Source organism: Triturus cristatus, chromosome 2_1 (assembly GCF_964204655.1).
Source record: "Triturus cristatus chromosome 2_1, aTriCri1.1, whole genome shotgun sequence".
NCBI classification, from domain to species: Eukaryota; Metazoa; Chordata; class Amphibia; order Caudata; family Salamandridae; genus Triturus; species Triturus cristatus.
The window spans coordinates 741,077,338-741,104,038 of NC_140581.1; the positions used below are offsets into that span (position 1 = coordinate 741,077,338).

The 26,701-nt window shown below is 43.7% G+C and overlaps 1 protein-coding gene across 6 annotated transcripts in view; it reads left to right on the forward strand.

Annotated features, from left to right (window-relative positions):
* Positions 1-26,701, forward strand: part of CSNK1G3 (casein kinase 1 gamma 3) — a 353,425-nt gene that overhangs the window by 21,264 nt on the left and 305,460 nt on the right. For 4 of the 6 annotated variants that reach the window (XM_085632681.1, XM_085632683.1, XM_085632680.1 and 1 more), the window contains exon 2: positions 18,026-18,142. The exons of the other annotated variants lie outside the window; for them this stretch is intronic. The gene's annotated coding sequence lies outside the window, so the exon portion shown is untranslated. The remainder of the gene's footprint in view (positions 1-18,025; positions 18,143-26,701) is intronic. 6 annotated transcript variants of the gene reach the window in all.

A 26,701-nucleotide genomic window follows, 5' to 3' on the forward strand; every position in this document is an offset into this window, starting at 1 on the left:
CGTTTGGCAACAAAATGGCTATGAGGAGATACTTCCTCCTCCATTTTGAAAGGATGAGATATAGCCTATTTGATGAATTCCTTTGAATGTGTTATTGGACGGTGACCGTTGTCTCTGTTCTCTATGAGGAATGAGTAGCTGAGAAAATCCTACGGAATTAATGAAGCTTATACCCCAACCCTGTTACTAACAGGAACTTGCTTCTCTTCCTGGTCTAAAAGGAGCATCTCCGATTCCAAGAAGGAAAGTCCTTTGGGTCTCCGTCTCTAAACTTGGGTTATGTAGAATTTTATTTTAAAACTTGTGACCGTTTTTAGAGCACAGGCGTCGCCTGTAGTTTATTTCCGTATGTGTAGGAACAAGCCACCCCCCTCCTCCTCCAAGTCTGCCACTTTGGAATGTGGAAAGAGGAGAAAACCCTTACTTGAAGTTCCACCTGCAGAATTGGAGCATCCCCAAAGGCTCCTCTGCCTCTCTGGCTTCTGCCATCGCCTTGGGTTGGGAAGAACCAATAACCTTTGGGCTGAAGACTCTTCTTATTGATTCGTGGGCTTTAACCAATGAGATTGTGGTGATGACCCTAATGCATTCCTTAATGAAGGGATCTCCTATGAAATCTCCTTCTGCCACTGGGGCCCCCTCTGTGGCCACCAGTTCATGCAGTTTCTGGTCAATGTTTTATTAACCGAGAGCATATTTTCTCGGCTGACAGTGCACAGTTTCACACTTTGGAGTAAACACTTCCCTTTGAGCCCACCCTGACATGGTATCCTGGGAAACTAAAGTGCAAGACTTCCTGAAGTCCTTGGTTATATTAAAATTTTTTAGTGTTCCCCACTACGTCCAGTAGTTTATCCTGAAAAGGATTTCAGGAACACTCTATCCCCTTCTTTGGGTCTCTCACAAATTTAGTAGTAAATTTGGCCATTTTGCCATCTATTTCTGGAGTTAACACTACTTTGTCTTCCAGCACAGGTCTTGGAAACTTTGTATTGTGGCACCCCTCTTGTCCAAGGAATTCCTTATCAGCTGCTCACGTATTGAGTAACCTTAGCTGATGGCTTCTGATGACAAATGCCTTCTGGACCAATCGAGGAAATCTCCCATAAAACTTTTGCAAGTTCTTAGAACCGCTTAGGAATGATGAACCTCAATATGCGTGCTGTATTTAAAAGTCCTAGCCTTTGACGTTTGTGCGATTCGCTGGCACTACGGGTCTCTCCTTGTTAGGGTGGAAGCTGGGACCAGCAAGATATGTCGCTTGTAAACAGAGCCACATTTGTGCTTTTGAAGCATATCTTCGTAACATAAGCTGTGACCTGCGGTTATGACGATATTTGCCTTTTCGGGCAAGAGCCGGCAGCTCTCCAAGCCAGATTACTAGTCCTAATGGTATTTGTCAAATCCTCACAGGGTGCGAGAGCAGACACAGTTCCTGTTAAGATCTTTACCTACAAATGAACATGTTTATCACAATACCACAAGTTACACCGAACAATAACAATTCTTCAGCAAGGATCTGCACCAGTTCCTCCCATCTCTCATTCAAAGACGATTACTCTAGCTTACAATTGCGATATAAAGTAGCCGCCAAGAAAAAATTACTAAGCTGGCTGCTGAGCTGCGAAGAAAGACAAAGTGCTTTTCCTGGAGTTCTGTTTTACTTAGATTAACACAGTGTTGATTTGATTGTTTAAGGACTCATGGGATATGTAGTCCTTTTGCTGTAGTGTAAAATGAATTGGTTGGGCTGCTGAGCAATAAATGGAAAAGGTAAAATGCATTATCTGAGTTTCTGGTCCTGATCTAGAATCTGAAAGTACATGGTACTGCAACAAAACATTCATATCTGAATTTCAACACTTGTCATGATTGAGACTGAAGCTAACTGTCACCATTTGTGACTGCGTTTGCTGAAAGTAGGTTGAGTTGTAAGAAGTCTAGCCTCTCCTGGTTGAAGTAGCAATCTAAAAGGGTAGAAGATTTGAGGGACAGGAGTAGGATATTTGCTTACATTGGGTTCTGGTGTGTGTGTGTTCATAATGGATATCTGAAAAAGGGAAAGAGGATTGAAGGACTACTGGACAGTCATGGATGCATTGTGAGTTTAATTTTATTAAAAAGCCACATGGTTGTGGTATCATACATTTTGAGGACGAGGATTGTAGTATTGTGAATGAGGCATAGGTAGTTACCCATATTAATCAACTAATGGGGATGAGTTATTGCTCTCGCGAGGTGGCTCATTATATTGGTAGGGCTCCAAGAGTTTCCAGAGTGTGTACAGTGTAATAGACTTCAGTAAAGTTTGGTTGCGTTCCCAGGATGGCCTTGGAATGATTTATTTTGGTTATGGTGTGTTATGATAGAAATCCAAGTGTGTTGTCCAATACCCCATCTAGCCAGATCTTTCCTTCACCTTGAGTCTTATTACCTAATATTTCATAAACTAAGTGGAGAAGGGATGTTTTTTTAAGTACATTAGTGACTGACAATGGGGTGCCCCTGACCTCTTTTGAGATTTGAACTGTCATGCAGGACTTCATATTAGACAAACTTCATTATGTTAGCCAGTGCCAAATTTAATCTGGTGGTTTCGGGTAGGACGCACTGGCATTCTTTTTTGTGGAAAGGGATTTATTTTTAATCATCAGACTTTGACCCAGAACAAAAGAGAAAGAAGCAGCAAATAGTAAGGAAAAAGAAAGAAAAAGATAGATAACTAGAGGCAAAGAGAGAAAGCAGGGCTGAAAAGTAACATTCAACAGTGCGACATAGAGGCACAAATAGTATATTGGTGGATGAAAGAGGCACAAGATGAAATGAAGACTAGGTTCGGGATTCAGCAACCTTGAAATTTTGCAGCAGCACTGACAGGCTTCTTGGAAATATTTTGGGCCCTGCACTTATTCTTATACAAATTAAGCACTGAAAAATCTTTTTTGTTGTTGTTTTTTTTGTTGTTTTTTGCTTTCACTCCTATACCCTTTCTAACTGCACAGCACCCAGGGTTATATCTGGCCAATAGAACCATATGACAATTTTTCACCAGTTCTAAAAGATATTCTTTGGCTCACACTTGAAGTTTAAACTACCTTGCATTATCTTTAAAGCCGAACATGTAATCTTATTTGAACACTATTTATCTCTCAAAGTAATTGGTGCCAACTTGAGCATCAGAAGTCTTCATAACGTTTGTCTGGAAACAAAACAAATTGGGACCCTTAATGCTATTAAGAAAATGCAGAAACCCATCCGTTTAAACTGTACTTTGATTGATTGAACTACCGAGCTTCATCCTAGCTGACCTCCTATTTTTCTCTTGTCTACTCCCTTTTCTTTCGTCACACCACTGTTTGTGGCTGCCCGACCTCTACTGAACCTTTCTTGCTCTCACTCTTCCCTTAATGTCACAAATATCTCATTCTAATTTTGCTTCATTTCCATGTCCCTTGTTTTAGATGTCTGCTTTATACTAAACTCTGTTCTAGTAATACTATTCTTTCACCACTCCAACAAGTCTCTTGTCCTAGTAACTTCATTCTGCTAACCATCTCGCTATTTCTCCCTTCCCTACACTATTCTTCAACTCTGTACTGAAACATTCTCACTGAAGGAAAAAAGCGTTGGGGTTTTGTGACTTCTGTTCTTTCAGTAGCGATATTTGCAAAATCACACCTATGTTGCTCTGTGTCTGTAAACAAAACTCTTACTGCATGAAAAGAGCTTCAGTTCACCTCTTCTATCTAATACGTATATGAATACAGACACCACCGTTTCTGGACAGCGCATTGTTAAAGTAGCTTAGCCTTTTTAGGTCTCGCCTAGGCAGCACGGATGCGGTGCTCTAGGAGGGCCTTTAGCCATCGGTCTGCTCATTTTCAAGCACACACTTGTGCTTGTGGTGACATCCACCTTGCTGGAGTGAGCAGCGGCGTGCCACAAGCACGAGTGCAGTGCTTGAAAATGAGCAGACTGCTCTCCCAAGCGCGCGCGCACCACTCGCGGGCTCCCCTCCTCCTCCCTCTCACGCGCGGACCACTCGTGGGCTGTGTATTTTCAGCAAGCGCTTCTCAGCATTGTACTTGTGAAACCAACAAAACTAAAAAAACAACGGCCATAAAGAAGGCTATGTGTTACTCTTCAAACGTCTCTTCCGTCTTATTGCGCTATGCTACGCTTTCAGTTCAATAAAGGCGGCACGCACCTTTTATGCACAACACATTTAATTTTATATGAACTTTTGCCCCCGCGCCATGCCGTGCTTTCACGTTGATAAAAGCGGCAGGCGCCTCTTAAGCACATTTCATTTTTCACCCCGCATCATGCGCTTAAAATGCTACATTTTGTGCTATGCTGCGCATTCAGTTTAATAAAGGGGGCATGAGCCTTTTATGCACACCGCATTGTTTTGCCGCACTACGGTGTCATGCCCCCTTTCCACCATCTTCCTGTGTAGTGTAGGTCAAGTTGAATTAGTTGGTGTTCGGCGAGGCGGTGACACATCCGATCAGTTTAGTGTGGAGTGTTGCTGATCGGATACGTGCGGACCGCAATACATAGAAAATATGAGGGCGGCTCTGGTGATCTGGTTAAAATACTTTTAAGTTAGTTGTCTTTTGGAACATGTGGTCAGCTGTTGCATTCACATATGGTCAAATGATCAAAGGCTGAACTCCTCTCTAATTGTCCCCTGCAGCTCGTCTGCTATGTCAAAGGTCAGGGCCTCAGCAGGTGATGAGAAAGGCATGAGAACAGGCTGGGAGGAGAAAGAGCCACGAGAGGCCCGGGCTGCAGGAAATAAAGACTTCCAGTACATCACGCTGACAGTAAAGGGCCTAAGAAACGCGAAGTGTGGACACTTTTGCTTTATTTTCCCTCTTGTGACAACTCCTCTGCATATATCCTCCTAAAAACGTAAGTCCGAGACATTTACAGCTCTAAAAGGAGAAATAATAGACGGACGACGCAGTAGGCGCAGCCGCGTTTGTGTCTTTCGCTGGAGAGGAAGCTGCGAAGTTAAACAGTTTATGGTATTTGGCATGTTTGTGGAAACCATTGCCTCTCTTTTGACTTCTGCTGCCCATTGTTTGCTTGTCCCGTCACTTTGCCAGATGGCTCTTTATTGTCACCGGTGTCTCCAGCTCGCCGCTGAATCAAACCCAGCACAAATGGTGCTTTAAGCTTCAAAGATTTACGAAGAGGAAATCCACACTTTGTAGGACCTTCCGTCTCGGTACTTAGCCTCACCTAGCAAAGCTGCACAGCACAGTCTGCCGCACTGAGGCAGCCATGTTTCTTTTGCTGTGGTGCCTGGCAAGATGGCGGTATTAAACAAGCATTGGCATAGCCAATAGGTCTTGCCTTTGGGACCTTATAAGTGTTTAGTTATCCAGCACAATATCCTTGGTGCAACAATATCAACTGTTGCATGGCTAAACACTTATAAGGTCCCAAAGGCGAGACCTATTGGCTATGCCAATGCTTGTTAATCTGGTCTGCAGTGTTGATAGGACTAGCAACACTTGTCTGTCTAGTACTAGGGAGTTGCCAATTAAGCCTAATTAAAAGGAGTTACTCAGTTTGGAAGTGCCAGTGGTTTTCTTTTGAATAATGCATGTTATATATTGCGCAGTCTTTAAATTAAATAAATGTAACAGAGATATATGTTGCAGCACGAAACAAAATACAGAATGGACTAGCCAAATCGGTATTTCTGAATGATGCTTGTTAAGGTGCAAGAACTTCAAATGATCTGAAGGTTAGTCTTGATATCTTCGCAAGCCTGAACTTGAAAGTGAAATTAGCTGTAGCTCGATAAAGAATTTTAATAGGGCATTTGCTTGATGTTGTTATTTCTATTAGCAGCTTTTTTACCTTTAGTGTGAATCACTTTCTGGGATGGGTTTGGATGTCAGAGGGCCTTGTCCTGGTCAGCACCCAGACCCAGGCCGGGGTATTAAGAATTATAAACTTTTCTGTTTTATCATGAAATTATAATAGAAGCTATGTAGTAATAGTTTGGAATGGAAAGTGTACAGGAACGTTTGTCAGCAGCCAGTGAAAGGGGCCGCACCTACTGAGTCAGTACACCTTATTGACTCTTGGAATTCTCAGTTGTGAAAATAGTTGTGGATCTGAAAGCTTTTCATACCCAGTAGATGGACAGGGACAAAGAAGTATTTCCGTTTGAGCGCCCATTTACCCATATCATATCTCTAATCTGATAGACATGGAATGGGAGTGACTTTTGCTTTGGAGCTGATGTACACAGTGTTTCCACAGAAAATGGAAGAAACCACTTTAAGGTAATGAATGTGGTTGTCTGTGTTAGTGCATCTTCTTGCTCTGAATTTAATTAGCTAGTTTTGCAATTTCACAGCATTTTAGCTTGCAATGCTCTTATGCATCATATGACTGGACATCAATTAGTAAGTCTTCGCTGGATGTAAATAACCTCTCGTAAGTCTCCTGACTTAATAGTTTTGAGAAACAAATAACGTTTCTACAATTGACTGTCCTGCAGTTCAGAAGTGAAATATTTATTTTCTGGGTAGGTGTCTGATGATGATTGATCACTCTGCACCGCTTGAATTGTCTTGACCCAGGAAGCCTAGACATACTTAATGTCTAATGGGGATAGTTGCAGGCAAGGAAGAACCACAAGTTTAAACACAAAACCGGTGATAAATTATGCACTCACGGGTAGGTTAAAACTACGATTTTAAACTGTAACAACCACGGGCAAAGACAGTTAAAGAAAAAAAAATGATGCAATCCCAGGTAGAGAAAATCGTTTTTAGGTCTCGCAGACCTAGTGTTGCAGTTCGCATGCATTGCTTGCTCTGCGAGGCATATTGTTGTAGGGTGGGGTTTAGAAGTGGGATTGAAGCCCCGCTCCTATTTTTCATTTGCTGGCGTCATCGTTTGTGGTAAACGCTGGCTTCCGATTGAAAATGAGACTTCTTTGTTACCGCCCTGTTTCGTTTGTGGACGGCTCATCCGGACTGGATCTTTTACTTGCGGCGTTATACTGTCTCCTTTAACTAATGGGTAAGCACTTTTTTTATTATTCGCATAATGGAGACAGCTGTTTCAGTCGCCTTTGGCAAGGGCGGCCGCGTGTTTATTTTTGCTTTGCGCTTTCACTTAAAGTGAAACCGCGATGCAAATATAAACAAGCGGCGCAATGGCGAGAGCTTGTTCCAGTGGTTCTGAGCAGCCGAGGCCGCCCTCTGGAGTCCTGTCTTACGGCTGTTGCTGTAGAGCATATCCAAGAAGCATGGAAAGATCGAGGCGCCATAAGACAACATGTTGCTGGTGCGCGCTAATACCACTGCTCGGTACAGACTGCGTTCACGTCCACGTTAACTGCCAGGGGGTGGACGTGTTCAGTGGCAGCGGGTGTGTTGGAATCAGTGACGCAATGTTCTTTGCGCTTGGCACTGTCTGCACCCCTTTGTGTTCGGTGTACTTGTTAGCATTTCTCGGCGAGTGCAGGACTATCGCTTTCCCATGAGCGTGGGATTGCTGTGGGGGCGTCTGGCCTCTGCTCCGGGGTTGTGGGAGTCGGCCATGCCAGGATCCGCACCCAGCCCTTAGCGCGCCCAGGGATGTTCATCTGAGAGTTCAGTGCGTGCCCCTGGATTCCCTTGGGTTTCCTCGAGCTTGCATGACGAGACCGCGTCTTATTGTGTAGTCCAGACGCAGAATTGCTGGGGTGGCATTATGCATTAGTATAATTATCGCACATGCCTGAGATGAGCTTGGTCTCCACTTGGGGAGATGCGGTGCAGTAACTGCCCTCTCACCTCCACACTATGCGCTGATCTGCATCCACCCTCACCCCCATGTATCCCTCTCTACTCCTGACCCTATGAGGATGTGCTTCACTAACCCACCTCACTCTCCATCACCCTCCACAGGTGAGATCTTCACTCCACGCCTGCATTCTCCACTCGCCGCCCTTAACATGCCTTCTCCACCCTACTCATGCACTCCCTTCCCTCCACAATACACATGCACTCCCGGCCCTCCACCATACACATGCACTCCCCGCCCTGCACCATACACACGCACTCTCTGCTTCTAGCACCTTTTGTTAAAGCTTTATATTTTTTATTGTTTGTTTTATGTGCATGATGTTAAAGCTGCTGTAATGCAATCGCAAAGGTTATATGTCCGCTTTATTGTAAAATATTTTGTTATCGTCACACTTGTTTCTTGTTTGTTGTATGTGCTCAACGTGTTTTTTGCAGTGCCTCCTTGTTTGTTAAAGCTGCTGTAGTGTCCTGTGGGTTTATATGCTGTTTAAAGTTATTAACTGACAGGAAGTTTGCGTTTTTTTTTTTGTAATTTGTTTCGTGTACGGAACGGATTGTGTTTGTATATTATTTACGTATCTAGATTTACATTTTATATTGTATTAACGTGCTTACTTATTAAACACTGATGTCACGTTTGTGTGTTTCTAATTTTGTTGCATTTTTGAAAACTTGAAACATTTATCTGCTTTGTAGCTGGGTGAATGGTAGATTTAATTTTTCGGTATGTTTATATGGTGTTAAATGTGTTTCATTCGCATTGGAAAGGTTGCGTGTATTTCTATTTCATTTATTTATTTATGGCACAGTCCGTTCCAAACCTAAAACAAGCATTTGCAATGCAATAGGTATCGCATTTACGCAATGCATTTTATTTATGTTTTGGTTTTTAAAATATTAATAAAAGGCATTGTCATTTACAATGCCAATAGCTTAAACTCGTGTAAATACGAGACCTATTGCATTGCAAATGCTTGTTTAAATTGTTAGGAAAGAGACAGCACTAGTCTGTCTCACTACCACTTCCTGGACTCTGCTGTTTCACTACATTCTGGGGCACAGGAAGACTGCAACTCGCCAAAATGGCGGGCAATGTATTGTGTTGCACCCAGCAAGGCCTTAAGGGTCATGGCAGGTGTGAGAGGAGGGCTCCGGGTTGCCTGTAAGCCGAAGAACCAATCAGCAGGCCTAGGTTTGCTGGCCTGGGGATGGGATGGGCTGGAGCTGGGGAGCTGCTCCTCCATTCAGAAATCTCTTAGGAAACAGACAGGCTTAAGCCACACTTTGGACTTCTGCACGAAAGGGCCTAACAAACTTGTCCTCTAACAATACTGTTTGTATAAAACTTTACTCCTGCTCCTGGCCAAAAAACGAAGTGCACAGTCCCTATTAAACACAGTTTAAACAGCAGATTACTGCTGTCTCAGGGCACCCTCTGTTCTCTCTGACGTAGAAATACTAGATTGGCAGTTATTACTTTATTCGCTAGCACATCTCACATTTATATTGGACCTTCTATAAATTTCCCTTTATCAGCTCCACATAGAGTAGAACTTATTCTGGAATTAATCTAATAATTATTTTGTTACATTTCAAAGCTACTAATTGTATACGTGGACATAGCTATTTGATTGTCCTCGTGGTACTGTCTTGCATTCAATGCATTATGGGTAGGGTAGATTTACCATATCTTCAAAGTTTATGATTCTCACTAGGGACCTCTAGGCACAGCTTTTGCTACAGCACCTAGACAAGCAGTGCTGGTGCCTTGCTCATAAGGACATCTAGCCGCAGCTTGCTGTACTGCACCTACCACATCTCATTTATATTACACCTTCTATAAATTTCCCACATCAGCTCCACATAGAGTACAACCTAATGTGGAATTAAAGTAATAATTGTGTTTAAGAAGAGGCCCCTTCAACAAGAGGTTCAAGAATCCATATGGACAACTGGGGTCTAGACTTCAGGGTAGGAGGTGCCAGCCTCTTTGTCCATAATTAACGGAATCACACTAGTACCCGTGAGTTAATGTAACACCTGAATTATATTGTGGATCTTAGTTTTTTCACACTTTTTCAAACTTGAGTGATCTTGGATAATTTTGCATCTTGTTAATGTTTATAGGCCAGGAAACCATGATCTAACAGCTACTTCTCTGAAGTGTGTACTGCTGCTTAACTTTCTTGGGTGTATGATTCCACAGGAGTGATAATGTGACTATGTCACTAATAGAATTTCAGTTTTGTATTTTTTACAAGCCTACAGGATTCGGAAAGTTCAAGCCGTACTTTATTTAATCCTGCCTGTTCTCGACAGACATCTTTACTCACCGGCCTTTTTTCAGTCTAGATAGGTTGCATTCAGGGCTGCCTGGGCTTCTAAGATCTAGCCTTGAAGTCTCTCACTGTCCCATTTTTGCTGAAGCCTAGTTGAGCATCCATTTGCTTTCCTGATTAAAAATAGCACTGTTGTAAAGTAATTTTTTCTGTGTTTGAAAAACAAGGTACCTAAAAAATGGTGCTACAGAGTAGAAGAATTAGTTGATAGGAGACTAGATCCCCAGGCTGGCGTGAATGGCCAGTTAACAGTTCAAACAAAAGTTTGCAGAGTAAGTTCGCAATCTTGATTCGTACACTTTGAGTCCATGCTGGGGTGTTGATGTGGCAGCTGAGAGGTGGTGTGCCGGGAGACTTTGTTGTAGACCTGTTCGATAAGAACTCAGTTCATTTTGTTAATTCAGAAACATTACATGTGTACTATAGTCAATGATTTTTGCGGGTCTCTTGTACTTCCCTTAGGGTTGTCTTCTCCTCACTCCCCTAGTCGAAATTTTAGTGGGGCACCGGAAAGGGGGTCCTGATCAGCGTATCTTCTTGATAGTGAAACATTAAAGGTGGATTATTGGTTATCAGATGGACTGGTCTCTTTTATGAGCCATTGAGCCCCCCCTCCTTTGTACCTAACGGGGAGCTTAGACTAGTGCAAAATATTTATGGAGCGGTCTTATGATCATAGGGATGGATCGCATCAGTTTATAGAAGGGTTCTATGGGTGCCACCAGCCTTCCAAAAAAAACATGTATCTACTGGTGTCTGCACAGAGGCGCCGTCAGTGTGGGCTGTGCAAGGCGGGAGCGTGTCACTGTTAAGTTTTGTTGGTGGTTGCAACATTCCCCGAGATCATGTGTGTGTACCTCTCAGTTCTCGGCATGCGGTGTGCAACGTGATTCTCCCTTGTGGCGCCAGATATCTTGACTCCCCCCTTTCTCGAGAGATGTCTTTTGGGCTGACTTTGGGCTGCTTTTGTTGGTTTTTGGGTGTTTCCCTAGGTCTCGTGTGATCTGCTACCTCATTCATCATGAGATGGAGGGGGTCGGAAATTTCTTCAGTAGCCCCCATGTACCTCGGATTATGCTGTCTTGTGGTGTGAGGTTTGGTGTGCTGGTTAGTTGATAGGCCTGGTATGAGAATGGCACATTCAGTGTTCTACTCTAGCCTGGAGCTGTGGTGGACACAGGGGCCACCCCCCCCCCCCCCGGCACACCCTCTCCCTCGAAGCACATCCTGCTTCCTTTCAGCTCATTTGGACCTGCTGTTCCTGGCAAGTGGCTAGAGACTTCTGACAAGCGGGCATGCTTCCATCAATATTTTGGAGAGCTATGGTATGTAGGTTAGATTTTAGAAAGTGGAAAACCTTGCTGGGAGCATAAGAACATGAAGAGTCCGGGTCCAAGGCCAAAAAACTTTTGCCGACATTTGCCGAGAGACGATAATAAACCGGGACTGCCCCAGTAATTTTGGGATGCCTGGCTAGCTTTTTGTGTGTGCATGCCATTTTTGGCAAAACCTATTACGTTTGTGGGGAACCTGGTTTGCATGTGTTTTAATGAATAATCCACGATAAGTCTGGTAGTTTTAGTGGTCAAAGTACACCATTGCTCCATTTTGAGGAATATTTGGTTTTTGATCTAATGGTGGGGATAAATGTACGTGGTTTATTTCTTGTAATTAGGTTCTATGAGCCCAGCTCTATTTACAGATGCATCAAAAATTCGATATGAGCATTTGATTAACACATATAACAATGCATATGAAGTGTCGCAACATATTTAAAAAGTGCAGTTGTCACAATTGATTTGTCAACAAAAAATTGCAACATTTTGATCAACTTTTGTGCAACACACAGCTTTCAATAAATGACAGCACCATAACATCACATATATTACATCAATCTCGAGGAAAAAATTACGACTTTGTCAAAAATCTCTTAGCCTGTTCCTGGCGCATACTATCATGTCATTAGGGGAAGCTCTGCACGGTACACCGAACTAAGCGCGCCTTTTAGTCTACCAATACCGGCTCTGGGACAAAGGTAGTAGCAATGGTTCGCTGAAAAGAAAGAATAACTTGAGAACGACAGGCCCCTCTTGGCCACACACAAGTTGCACCTAGTTTCCCAGGTCCAGATCTTTACCCTAAATTTCCTAATAGTAACCTGTATCACACCCAGGGGCCAAGTGTACCATCTGTATTGCGCCCAATGGTCCAAGCAGCCAACAACTCTCACTCATTTCAGATCCCAACAATGTTAAGAAACTGTTGGCAATGAGAAACCCTTTTAGACAAAAAAAAAGGTGAGGTGCCATCTCAGCCCAATCAGGATAGCTTTATCACAAAAAACCTTTCCTAGCGTACTATTGGAAAAAAAGTGACTTCAGCTGGATCGTCTCCAAGGCCGCCTTACTACTACTCAGCTAGGACATATAAGATGGGTAATATGCAAGAGTCTGTCTGTGGCAGCACGCTCAGGTTATCTTTTTACGCTTCTTCCTAGTTTGCCATATGCCGAATGCTTTACTAATGTTTTGATGTAGTCTCTTACCCTCTGTGATCGCTGCTTCAGGAGAGAACTCTGCACCGCGGATTCAGCAGAACTTCCAATCAATTGTAGTGTCTGTTAACCTTCCTTGATGCACAAATGTGAATCGTTCTGGGCGGGGTCTCATTCCTTTGGCTGCAGTCGGGTTTGAGGTACCTATCAACTCCTGGCTTGCCAAAATGTTGCTTGAACATGAAATTCGAGGCGTTGGGCAAAACAGAAACAGTTAATTTAGTTTAAACATTGCGGCCGGGAGAACAGTTACAGGGTTCTGAGGACTGTCTCAACTTACAATCGATCTGAGATGGGTTTATATACAATTCATTGAATGCCATTAACTATTCTGGCGATCCTTGTTTGGTAAGGCCTGTGAACCGCTGTCTTTCGAGTCCTAAATTGATTTATTCGATGTGGAATCCAGGTGGGCCTCGACCTGGTGTGGACACAATGCGGCCAGTAAGTAACGTCAGGGCTCGACAAATCCACTCGCATTTGCGAGGGAGAATTGATGAGGACGAGCTATTTTTTAGGTCGTACTCGCCCTTTCTGGCGAGTAGGAAGAGAAACTAACTTTTGTCCTCTGTCTGTGAAAACGAAGCAAAAGTAACAAGATTTAAAGGCATTTTTATTGCTCACAAAGGGAATGAGCAAAAAAGATGCCTTTAAATCTTGTTATCTTGTCACTTTTGCTCAGTTTTCGGAAACGGAGGTCAAGTAGGTTGTAGTGAGGTCGAGGGGATTTTCCAAGGCACTAGACCTGCAGGACTAGTACCATTTTTCGGATTTTTCGAGCCCTGAACGTGTCCAGATGTCTGGCATGGGTAGGGCGTGATCGCTGTGTCCTGATTGGCTATATGTTCCTAACTTATGTGGCATCAGATTTTATGATGTTTTGCAAGCACGCGTACCTCTCTGGCCATTTGTGCTTCATTGGGGCCAATCTCCCTGAACCATTGTGGTGTTGCTGCGCCTATCTGTGGGATTGATCTGGGATTTCCTGTTTGTGCGTTTGTCTGCCGGCTACGTGCTGGCCCACCTGTGACTTGTCAATCCGTTGATCTCAGGCCTAGGTCTCCGTGCCTGCCTGACTACGTTTTTCTGAGCCAAGATTGACATATAGTTCATAACAAGCGGATTTGTTAATAAAGATGCAATTTCTTTTTTATACATAAATGTATAGTTGTTCATATTGACATCGACTTTCTTAATATTAATATTGGACATCCCTAGCTGTTCCAAGGGCATGCACTGCCGCCTACAGCTTATAATACATGTTACAGTCCATAGCTCTGTAGAATTAGGGTTCATAGTATGTTGCTTGCTCTGAAACAGAGGTTCATATAACAGGTCTTGAATATGGTGCTGTATGAACATATGCACTGTATATTGTTTCTTGACTGCCAATGGACTTATGCAAAGTAGGCACTTTGAACGCTTGAATTGCAGTAATGTTCTGCATACTGAGTGATTTAGTTTCTGCCATGACTCTGCATATCTAGGCAGTATGGATTCTCATATAACAGTGGTGCTTTACTTACCAGACCATTGTAGGTTTGGCATGAAAGTGGTCCATTGTATACCATCAGAGTGGTGTCTGGCATGCCAAATGGTGTTTTACCAATTGGGACAGTTGGCAACCTCTGTGGCAATATACGACTTTCATGCTTGTAGTCACTGAGAGAGGAGTAGATTTACCCTTGCTAGTACCATTAATGTCAGAAAACTGAGCGCTTCAAAAGTAGCCTTCATGAATCCAAGCTCCTGAACAACAGCTTCTGCATCATGATCGGGCCCTGACAACATGAGTTATCATCAGTCACAAGGAATAGTCGTGACCTAATTGAGCATCAGCGATAATTTCAGAACAATGAGCATTTTCAAAAGTTCTATGACATAGACTGCCTCCGTTACATATACACATCAGAAGTAACACACTATAAGCAATCATCCATATATCACCAGTATCCACTTAGTTTGTATCACAAAAGGCCTTGTTTGTTCCATAATTGATAAAAACAGATGACTTAATTGAGAGCTCCATATACAACATATTTGGTTTCTCCAACGTGCCATACATATACACTATACCTATGTAATCCTGTCATCCAACCTCCTTTTAAACGTGCCTCCACTGCCAGGCTGCCATGTTTATGATCATTCTGTCAGGCCAATTCCTAGTGCCTTTCTCTTAACCTTTCCCGCTCGTCCTCTTCAAAAAACAACAGCTTTAGACCTATTATAAATATGTCATTAAAACACTGACCTTCATCTGCAGGCAACTTTATAGAAGGTGCTCTTCTGAACAAAGACCGTACAAACACTTTAATGTTTTTAACTTCTGACCTGTTGTCAAGCCTTGCGTCCTAAGTTACCATGTTTTTTAGTCTTTTTTTTTTTATGGGTCTCTTTCTCATTTTCCTTAGAATCCTAAAAGTACCATATGGGATTCTTCCCTATTCTCCTGATAATGCATCCTCAGTTTTGCCTTTCACCTACATCCAACTCCTCACAATTTCTATACAGCAGAGAGGCATCAGTTAAGTAAACCAGCAGTTTTCTACTCCGTCTCTAGCCGAGAAGCTTGACATGATAGCTCATATAAAGGAACCAGACTGAGATTGTCAAATTATTATTGTGAGCACATAATAGTATTTAGAAATTCGAAACTAGTATTATATGTATACATGTATATGGAATATAAGATGCACACAGTAAGAATGGTTCCCATTTTAATGTAGGCGCCACTCAATTTAGACAGATTGTTGGGTTAGAGGTAACTCGGAAGATTGAAGCCTCGGAGTGGTTGGCTCCAGTAATTCTGATGGTCAGGGAGGGTGGTAGAATTATTTAGATGTATGTTGACTTGCAAGACGTGACCTGGAATACTTGGATTGACAGACAGCCCTTTACCAAAATCTTACAGGACGTGACAATGTTAGGTAAAGCTAAAATGTTCAGTGTGGCAGATCTATCCTCCGCCTACCATCAAGTGTTAATGAGGGAAGAGTCAAAGCCCTTGACTCATTTGTAAAACGTCCGGAAGGACTTTAAATTCAAGTGGATACCTTTGGGTGTGGGGATAAAGGGAGTCTTAGAGGGAACAAGGCAGGTCATGTATTTCTAGGTTGATTTGATTAATTTGATTTAGGATTTATGAAGCGCCTGAATCACCCCCCCCCCCCCCAAGGGCTATCTCTTCGCTCGCAAACTGCATGGTTGGACAGAAACAGGGGAGTAAGTTAGAACAATAAGGTCTTCAAAAGCTTGCGAAATCTCAAGAGGTCAGAGCATTCACACAAATGGATTGGAAGTTGGTTCCAAAAGGTAGGGACTAAGTGGAAGAAGGCTTTCCTGCCCAGCCGGACTTTCTTGGAGCGTGGGACCACAAGTAGAGATTTAGTCCCGGAGTGTAGTGTCCTAGGAGGCTGATATTTTTAAAATTTCTCTGCTAAATAACTGGGGCCCTTGCCGTTTAGGGCTTTATGCACAATGCAGCAGATCTTGAAGTGGATTCGCTTCCGTACAGGCAACCAATGCAGTTTCTGCAAGAGAGGGGGTTAGGGCAAGAGCATTGGAGACCAGTCTTGCAGTGGTGTTTTGGACCACTTGCAATTTGTTGAGTGTTGCTTCGCTGGCTGAGATCAGTAACGCATTGCAGTAGTCTAGTTGACTCAATACTAGTGCCTGGATCAGGGTTTTACGAGTGGACAAGGGGAGGAAGGGAAATACTCTTCACAAGAGACCTAAAGCATGGAAGCAAGCACCAATGGTGGTAGAAACCTGCTCCTTCATAATTAATTTCTGGTCCAGTCGAACCACTGGATTTTTTTACCACAGTCTTGGGTTCCGGTGCAGGTCCCAATTCTGTAGGCCACCAGCTCGGAGACCATCTCGAAAGAGCATCACCAAACAGCCTTATTTCCATTTTGCCCTCGTTGAGCTGGAGGAAAGCTCGTCTCATTCAGCTGGCAATGGGTTTCATACCTTCTGAGAAGGTGGACTGGGCATTGGGATCTTGTTTGTCAAAGGATAGCAGGAGCGGAGTATCATCAGCATGGGAGATGGGTGTAAAACCTAGTTTCTGAGTAAACCTGCTAAAGAAGCGATGTTAAATAAAGTGGGATTGAGACAGGATCCCTGAGGTACTCCTTTGGTTAGTTCCGTATTCTCAGAACGGAAGGGACCCATATCTGGGTTCTATGCAAGAGGAAACTCCTCATCCATTGTTAGGCTGTTCCTTACATCCCAATCTCACGGGGTCTCCTGAGCAAAGTTCGATGTGAGACAGTGTCGAAGGACGCCGACAAGTCAAGCAGCACTAGTATAACTGCCTGTACATTGTCCAGAGCCTGTCTGATGTTATCCGTGATGGCAATCAAGGCTGACTCAGTGCTGTGTCTGGGTCTGAAACCAAACTGAGCTGGATCAAAGCAGCTGGATTCCTCGACAAAGTCTGAAAGATGTTTATTAATATGTTTTTCTAACAACTTGCTCAGGAGAGGTAACAGGATGATAATTAGTTAAATTATCGATAGGGGCCTTAAGATTCTTCTGTATGGGGATGATTTGTGCTGCCTTCCACTCATCGGGAACATAACCTTTATTTAAGTGAGATGTTAAGAATGGAGCAAATGGGGATAGCCAGCTGTTTGGATAATAATGTGGTAGTCCAAGCCGGGATTATATCGAGATGCGAGTCTGATTTAACAGTAGCGAGTAGGGACTCCACTGCATCTGGTGTAACCAAGGGGAATTATTCCAGCTTCTGGAGGGGGGCTTGAGGTTGACCTTATGGTTTATGAGTGATCTCAAATGGACCAGATGTTATTCTCATATCTTACCCTTAAAAAGAACAAGCATTTGCAATGTAATAGGTCTCGAATTTGCGAGAGTTTAAGCTATTGCCATTGTAAAATGCCTTAAGTTTATCAGTTTTCAAAACCAACACATAAATAAAAGGCATTGTCATTTACAATGCCAATAGCTCAAACTCTTGCAAATGCGAGAGCTACTGCATTGCAAATGCTTGTTCTTTTTTTTCACTGAAGTGCACAACCCCTTTCTCTGACTCGTGACACCAGCTGTGCATCTGCCCTCTCAGAGATACTGCAGAGTGCAACAGAGGACCAAGGTAGTTGTGCTTTCTTTCTGCTCCACAAGTTTTAGATTTGACTTCAGAGACTCCACTGTTGTAGTGGGCTTGTTTATTGCTGTTAAAAATATGGGAAACTGCCCCGCACCCTCCCCAAAAGTGAATTTTGCACTATGGGTACGGCGGACTCCGCTTTGATTCGAGTCTGTGGCTTGTACGTTTTACACAGGTTCCTGAGATATTTTGACTGGCCAGCTGTTGGTGAAAGAATGCTTCCCCCAGCATGAAAGTGAACTTATTCCTCACCTGAAGAACTACCGACCCCAAAGTCACTAACACTCCTGAGGTATGTAGAGGAGAACCTTTTGATTTGTGTTGAGACTAAAGAGTTTCTTTTGAAATGTACTATTCGTTGATTATGTCCACCATTCGTGAAAGTCGTGGTGTAACGCACTGGTTTATTGTGTATCGCACAGACATACAAATGCCTTCACACAGAAAAGATGGAACATACAGCAAGGCAAGGTGGTACAAGTGTAGTGAAGACAGCGATTCAAATGCATACATTGCTATGTTAGCATAAGCGCGTTAGATGTTAGAAAGCCATCTTGCCACTTTTGCTGCTTTTGCACACGACACTGCAGAGACATGTTATTATTTGAAAACTGCTTGCTTGCCTTTTCTTCACACGAGAACTGTCTGTTGTTCACATCCCTAGACGTGCACTGCGACCTTGGTCTGAACATTGTGTGCAAAACACTCTGAGCCGCCAGATAATGTATGTTCTTGAGTCCAGGTTGATCGGCCCACTCTCTAGCCATAATATGCACACAGCTGCAAATACCTGAATGTCGAGAGCCTTTAATATTACAGTTTGCATGCGTTAGAAACACATTCTGGAGAAGAACATTCCCAGGTGCAGAGCAAAGCTGATCCTGTGATGTGATTTACTTACGCTGATCTTTACGGTATGGCGTTCCCCATTCAAGCCTAGAGACCTTCTATTAGTACAATAATACTGGCCTACTAGTTAAGGGAAGGTGGCTGTATTCCACTGTCATTTGTAATATGATTTCTCCCTTCATTTTCTATGGTATTGTAACAATGCTGATGGTTTTAATTATAATCATTTGTCTGCTTATGTTAGCCAAAGTACGGCATCTTAGGACACGTTTATAAAATAAACCTTTTAAACTTTACAGTGTCTCTGATTACTCTTGTTGTGGACTGATATGAGAATAATAGCGAACAGGTATTTCTGATTCCCACCATTCCTGAGAGTACTCTAAGTCGCTTGTTCTGGGTTGTCTATTCATTGGGACCTCCGAGAGAATACAGATAACGAATGGGACACTGATGCTGGTCGGATAGGGGTTCTAGGTACTGAGGTGAGTTTTTTGGTACACCACAATTCACTGAGGTCTGGTTTCATGCGCATAGTTCTGTGCATGAGCAGAATCCCTGCAACATGGCGCACCTAACGTTTGGTCTTTTGATTCGAAACGCTTAAGTAGTGTGTATATTAGTCCACAACACCCTCACTCTTGTTTCCGGATAACGGGAGTGATGGATTTCACCTACCTGTTAGTAACCTAATAGGTTCATACAAGCTTGTAAATTAAAAAGGTGTTTTATATTTCTGAACCCTTGTGCTACTGTAAAATCCATTGTTGTTCTTCTCTGTTTCCTTATGGCGGTTGAAATTGCAGCGCATAGTCGTACGCCTTTGCGGCGTCATTTGACGCAGTATGGGGTACTGGACGATGGGATGGCCGTAATTTTTGTGGTGAGTGCGGACGCGTCCCACCCTTACGAGTTGTTTTACTCTTGGGTGACGCTGCCGGCAGTGAATGCGGATGATAAGACGTTTCACTCGTATACTCACATACGGGTCCCAGCAAATTATACGCCATACAGGACGCTGGAGATTCCCCTTTCAGCCTGGCAGCATAGCATTTGGTTTAATGGCGCCCTTCCCCATGCGGTTGCACCGGCTAGACTCGGCCCTTTGTCGATTCCAGGGGCCACATGGCCGGTGCTGGCCGGATTCACGCCTCACCCCCTCTATTTGACTATTGCGGTGGATGAATTGCGTACACTCCATAAAGCCCTCATTACAGTATATAGGGCTTTGGTGCAATACGTTTCACGCAATGTGCAGGTGGGGGCACCTGCTGTTGCGGGATTACCAGCTGGTCACCCTGCGGTTGTTATTAGCCCTGTCATAGTTAATTCGGTGATGGGCAAGCGACCCCAGAATAAGGACGATTTGCCTTATTGGCTTGCCGAGAAATTTGACCAACTGTAAGCAGTGTTTCCACACTCTACAGCTGTTGAGAAACACAGAATCCTCACCATTAGTTTGCCGAAAGACTTAGTCCCAGAAGTGTCCGATTGTGACAACTGGGGTAAAGTTTTTGCCGCGGTCTACTCGAAGTGCTTTGGCACTCCGTCTATGGCTGTGCTTCCCTCCGTCATTAAACGTGTTCAAGATAACCACGGTCCGGAGGCGGCTGTAGAGTCGGGAATGTGGTTTGTCGGAGTATTTGACGTAGTTCCCTCTCTCGTCCCTGGTAATCTCAAGGGAGATGCGGTACAATTCCAAGTGGCTAATGGCTTAGCCCGCGTTGATGATCTCGATAAGCCCAAAGAGTTGCCTAAAATTATTGCGGAGGCGTATAGAACAATTGGCCGCAGTAGTTTAGGGGTTAAACCAACTATAGTCATTCCTGACTTGATACAACAAACTAAGGTGAGCTCGTCTGTTAAAGACGTTCATCCAACTTTTCCAAAGCAAAATTGGCGCACAAAGAAACAGGGAAAGCAGCAACAGAAATAGGGGTCTCGTCCTGCGTCTCACGTACAGCCGACTAGTGAACGCACATATGATTTGCGCGATCGCACTAGTATTAGGTCACCGGATAGATTTCAGGTTACTGAACAACGCTCTCCTCGTTCTTCACAGGAAACATTGGTCTCACAGTCCGGTGGCGGAGAACGTGGTAAAGGTTGGGGTGCCCAGCAAGGACGTGAGCAACCCCGTCAGGCTGACGGTAAAGGCAAGCAAGACGAGTTTGCACGTAAACGTCCCCCATTTCAGAAGAAGGTTGCTGCACTAACAGCGAGGTATGCCACAGATAGTGCGGACGCAGCTTCGGAACCTGACATGGGCACTAACGCTGCTCGACAGCGCAGCGGAGGTTACAGTAGTGCGGCAAGCACTACGTCCATTTCTGGAGGCGACAGCAACTGACACTTTCATTACTGTAGAAACTGCGGACACTAGAGTGGCTCCCCCTGACAGACCATATGACATAGTCCTCTTAATTGAAGGTGACATACAACGCACAATACAAGGGATTTTTTAGGATAATCTGACCTCTTCCTATGACATTCTCTTGGCAGAGGCAGACTGGCCCCCGACTTTCATTTTAGATGCTCCTAGAGGGGAGGAGGTAATCCTCCCGTCCTTTGCGCATACAGTGCCAAAGGAGCATGCTGAAAGGTTTGCCGAAGAGTGGGCTCAGGTGCTTGCATCGGCTTTGTATCGTACTCAGGTGGGCTGGGATAAATTGTTCCCCAGCCCTGAGATTCCCTTGCGGTCTATGCCTCAACCACAACCCCAATATCCCATGCGTCGCAAAGCTAGATCTCACGTGGCGGACATCCTTGGGCAATTGGAATATCAGGGAGTTATTGAAACATGTGTGTCACCAATGAATAATCCTTTATTCAGTGTAACGAAGCCTGATGGGTCGTACCACCTAGTTTTGGATTACCGGCATTTAAACTCTCATTGCCGGGCGTGCGCGGTACAGAATACCCACAGTTCTGCCCTTGTTGATAGTCTTGTGCGTAAAAGGTTTAAAACCACACTTGACATATCCAATGGCTTTTACAGCCATAACCTGTCCTTTATTAGTAGTCAGTGGACAGCGTTTACTTCTGGCGGCAAGCAAAAACAATTTAAAAGATTGCCCATGGGCTATAAAAACAGCCCTGGCGTCTTTGCCGCACATGTAGTCTCTCTGTTAGAGAGCATTGACCCAGATGCGTACTCGTATGTTGATGATATCTATCTCACGGACGACGAGTTTTGGCCGCATCTGTGTCGTGTTGATCGCATTATTGTTATGTTTGCAGACTTCGGTTACAAATTCAACTTTGCGAGGTCTCACATTGCAGAGTATACAGTGTTGTTTTTAGGCTACGAGCTCAACAATGAGGGTCGAGGTTTAGCTCCTCACTTTCTGGAGAAGTGCGCATGTCTGCGTGCTTCAACAAAATAAAAAAAATTACAGTCTTTGCTGGGCTTTCTGAATTTCGGTCGTACTTACATTGCCGATTATGCCCAGCGCATCAAGCCGCTATATGCCTTGGTACAACCTACTTTTTCCAAATCGAGCTGGCTGCCAAAGTATTCAGCTATTTTGCAATCTTTGCAGGCTGATCTTCTTGCTTCAAAATACTTACTGACACGTGATAAGAATTGTGCCAGGCGCAGTGGGTTTCACGTACTTAACGTTCAATGAGGGCGACACCGTCCCCATTGCATACAAATCACACCTGTACACTTCGGCTCAACTGCGCTTTCCTCTGTCGAAAATGTTTTGACTGCGGTGCAGATGGCGATTCTTAAAGAACGAGCGCTGTCGCAAGGAAAACACATGTTGGTGGTCACACCGTATCCTGCCCTAGAGGCAGTGACGAAAGCCAGTGTACCCAATTCAAAAGCTTAGCATCCACAAGGATACAATGGGCCACTTCTCTGACATCGCCAGATGTCACTTTTATCTTTGATGCCTCATTACAGACGCAGGAGTACTTGCAATATAAATTCGTTCATCCGGCTCCTCTGTCTTTGCGCCCGCTCGAAGATTACAATTGTGTCATTTATACTGACGGTTCGGCGCAACCGGCGACGGGATCGAAGCACGCCTATTCAGCAGCTTGCGCAATTGTGGCAGGTACTTTCGTAAATGGTGAATTCCAATCTGATGTCGTGCATACGCAGTCATTGGGTGATTGTACCGCACAGTTAGCGAAGCTCCGTGCTCTGGTGCTTGCACTGGAGTTTGCTGCTCCTCGAGTCACTACTCTTATAGTAAGTGACTCGTTTTACTGTGTTCAGTCCTTCAACGACAATCTATTCTTTTGGTCTCAAAATGAATATCGTGATTCCAAAGGTAGCACAATTAAGCATAAAATGCTTTGGGTTCGAGTGGCAGAACTTAAAGACCATCTGCCTCTCGTGAATGTAATTCACACTCTTGGGCACCAGCGAGTTGGTGTCCACACTGTCGGTAACAGCTAAGCTGACGAAGCAGCGAAAACAGCAGGGGCGACATATTTAGTAGCAGCAGTTACATGATCCAAAAGTAAGATCGATGATGACATTTTGGCAGCTATTGCTGCTACAGAGAAGGGAAGTAATTACTAAAGAGGTTTCCCTTCTCGTTACTACTATCACCTAAGTCCTCATAACGTCCCATTAGTGAGAATTAACGACGTTGGTGACAGGTTGATTTCCAACGCGGACTGCAGACCATCGTTGATATCAGTGGCTCACGAGGGTATGGCGTCTGCCCATGCCGGCGTTGCAGCAACTGTTTCTCTGTTACAACAACGTTACTGGTGGCGCGGGTTATATAAACAGGCTCGCACTTATGTTCTTGATTGTGACATTTGCCAGCAGATTAAACCTTCAACTGCTGCGCGTCCACCACAAACTCAGTTGTACATATCCAATAAACCACTTGGGTGTGTTTATCTGGATCACTGCGGTCCATTCTCCTCTGATACTGCGTACAAGTATATCTTAGTTGCAGTGGATTCGTGCACACGTTTTCTGTGGGTATGGCCACAAAGGAGTGCTGATGCCCGTACTGTCATCAGGGATTTGCGTGTCTTTGTGGGAAGTTTTGCGTGTGGTACCTTTCATTCTGATCAGGGCCCTTCATTCGCCTCTAAGGCGTACAAAGAAGCCATGACAAATTTGGGGGTCCAAGTCAAATTTTCGTCTCCATACCGACCTGAAGGTAATAGTGTAGTGGAGCGGATGAACCGTTACTTAAAGCAATCCTTGACAGCTAGGGTTTTAGGCACTGGCCGGAACTGGTTAGCCCATCTGTATAACGTCCATCGTGCACTTAATAATCTCCCTAGAAGGTCTCTGGGTGGGCGGACCCCATACATGATGCTCTTTGGCATAAAAATGTTTGTCCCGGACCTTGATGGTCTAGACATGGCGGCGTCTGCTGCACCCTTTGACGTAGATGATCACTGTGCTGTGTTACAGAGTCTACAAGAGACAAGAGATAGTCTCGCGAATGAACACTTGCCTTCCACATCTGATGCTGAACTTCAGATTCCGGTAGTCGGCTGGCTACCTCGAGTTAATGACAGTCATTTTACCTCCACTTCCTGGTCGCATGGATAACAGGTACATCTCCATTGACAATGTCAAACTACAGCGAGTGGCCGATTCTTCTTAGTATGATTCCAGCGGTCTCTTGCCCTGCGATCCTGAGAAATTGTGTTTTGGCTCCGGCTCCTACCACCATGCCTGATGTTGCCATCGAGATGCATACGGTTACTGATCCTTTGTTGCTACCACCGGCTGGTGGTCTACCTGAAGATACTGAGTATGCTTATCCTGCAGATGTAACATTGCCTGTTTTACAATCAACCGCAGTTACCCAGTCACGTTTCTCTTTTGATACTAACTCTATGACTTCCAGGGCCCCATCAAAAGTTTCTATTTTTGCTGTTTGGTTTAAAAGACATTTTTTGATTCCCCCTTAAACTTACATTTGGCTAATGCTCATATGTATTTTTTTATTTATGTCCATCGTATTTGTAGTGTTTTTTTTCGTATTGTGAACGGACACTACCTAAAAGAAAGATCGACAATTGGATTAATTGATGGAACTTTGGCCCCCCACTCCTCATCACACATCATGAAGAGAGACCAGACTTTTGTGAATATTACTGCCTGGCCTGTGTTAGATGGGATTGCGTGTTGCGTGGGATGCTGTTAAATTTCAAATTCATGGACACACTGAGGTTATTAATGTTCCGAATGTATTTCGTGTTTCTATGGGTGATGTGGTAAAACAAAACATCCCCTCTGATGATTGGGACGTTCAGGCCATAGAAGCACTGTTTTCTGATTTGAAATATTATGCCGCTGAAGATTTGTATTTAGACACTGCTAATTACGGAGAGTTGTTTTGCTATCAACATTATGGCAATCATTTCCTACATAAAGCCAATACGTTTCGTAATTTTGTGAATTAAACACAATGGGAACATTGTCCAACGCCAATGTTAGGCAGCTCCAGCACATTGGTGAACAAATTTGCCTATTTTGCTGATTTCAGTATTTCAAAACCTGCCGCCTTTTATTTTAAAATGGCAGCGGAGTCTGCCTCGAAGGTTAGACTGACACACACTAAATTATTGTATTCCAAATCCTTTATGGATGATTTAGCGGTCAGGGGTTACGATCTGTGGAAAGATACTATTGATCTTAAATCTGTTTGGGTTTCTAAACCATGGCAGGTACAAGGAACAGAAGCTTTGCATCGTGCCTGCCTCATCCCGAACCACATATTGTTTTTGAATTCGACTGTTTTTCAGACCACCTGTTTTGGATTGGCTACTTCTAAAAAAAACTGAATTCCCCCTCTATTCCAGATCTGGGTGCTTATCCACATTGGGATAATCATACAGCTCTGTCCCTTGATGCGTTGCAGTCATACATTACTAGCACATCATTCAATATTTCCGAATTAAATTCTGAAGGATGGTTGACTTGGCAGACCAGCTCAGATTCCTGTCAACATCCTTTTTTGGGGCTGCAGCCTGGGTATACGCAGGTTCGCGTAGACCCCTGCTTTGAATCTTCCCATTCTGTTACTACCTACTCTGTTGGGAAGTTATGCCAGTCTTGGCTGCAACATTGCACTTTGGCATCTGTTAAACTTCATTTATTTAAATTACATGACAAAATAGATTTTAATGATTTTGTTAAAGGTCCTGTAGGTGGCAGGTCCAAAAGATGGGTGTATGCTATTTATAACGAGGTTTGGAAGTTATCACAAATTGAAGCTGCTTCCAGATTGAGAGCTATTGATCAGGCCAATATGGAAAAAGTGCTAGCTGTTATAGATAATAGCATTAACACCCTTTCTTCCAGAATTTACACATTAGATGATATTGTTTCATCTGTTGTTGATATCGTGCAGGATGATGTCTGTTTTGTATCATGGTTAGAATCAATTGCGTTCTATAATGCAGTTTGCATGGACATTGCAAACGTTAAAAGCTGGGAAAGTCCCCTGGGACTACATGAATACTTCATCTTTATTCCTTCCCTTTAATCTAACTGCGAAACAACAATTCATGTCCATGAAAGATGCAACATACTCATTACTGCATATTGAAAAGTTAGAACCTTTGCCTTTCTCAGTGGCCAAATAGAATTCAGCTGTGTTGCTTATCCACGGGTTAATCACATTGCCATTACCTTTATTTAAATTCAGTTTGTGCATGAAACATTATGCCCTAGGCAGATATGAACCATTGGGTACTGCTTTCCTGCATGAAGTATGGTCAATCCCATTTACATACAGGTGCATGAGAGAAGGTAAAGATGTTTATTTGAAGGGTGAGGAATGTTCTTCCACACCTGATCACTCTGTAGTCTGTAGGCACATCCAATTGCAAGGCGCGTGCAATGTGCAAGCGCCTAATTAAGCATGCGTCCTGAAAGGGATTCCGGTGCTAGCTATTACACCTTCTTTCACGTTGCTAGCTAACGGTAGTTATTTGCTTTTTGAATAACGAGGCTTGCTGCGGGATGCTAGTGGGAATTCACTACATTGTGACTGTATCACAGAGA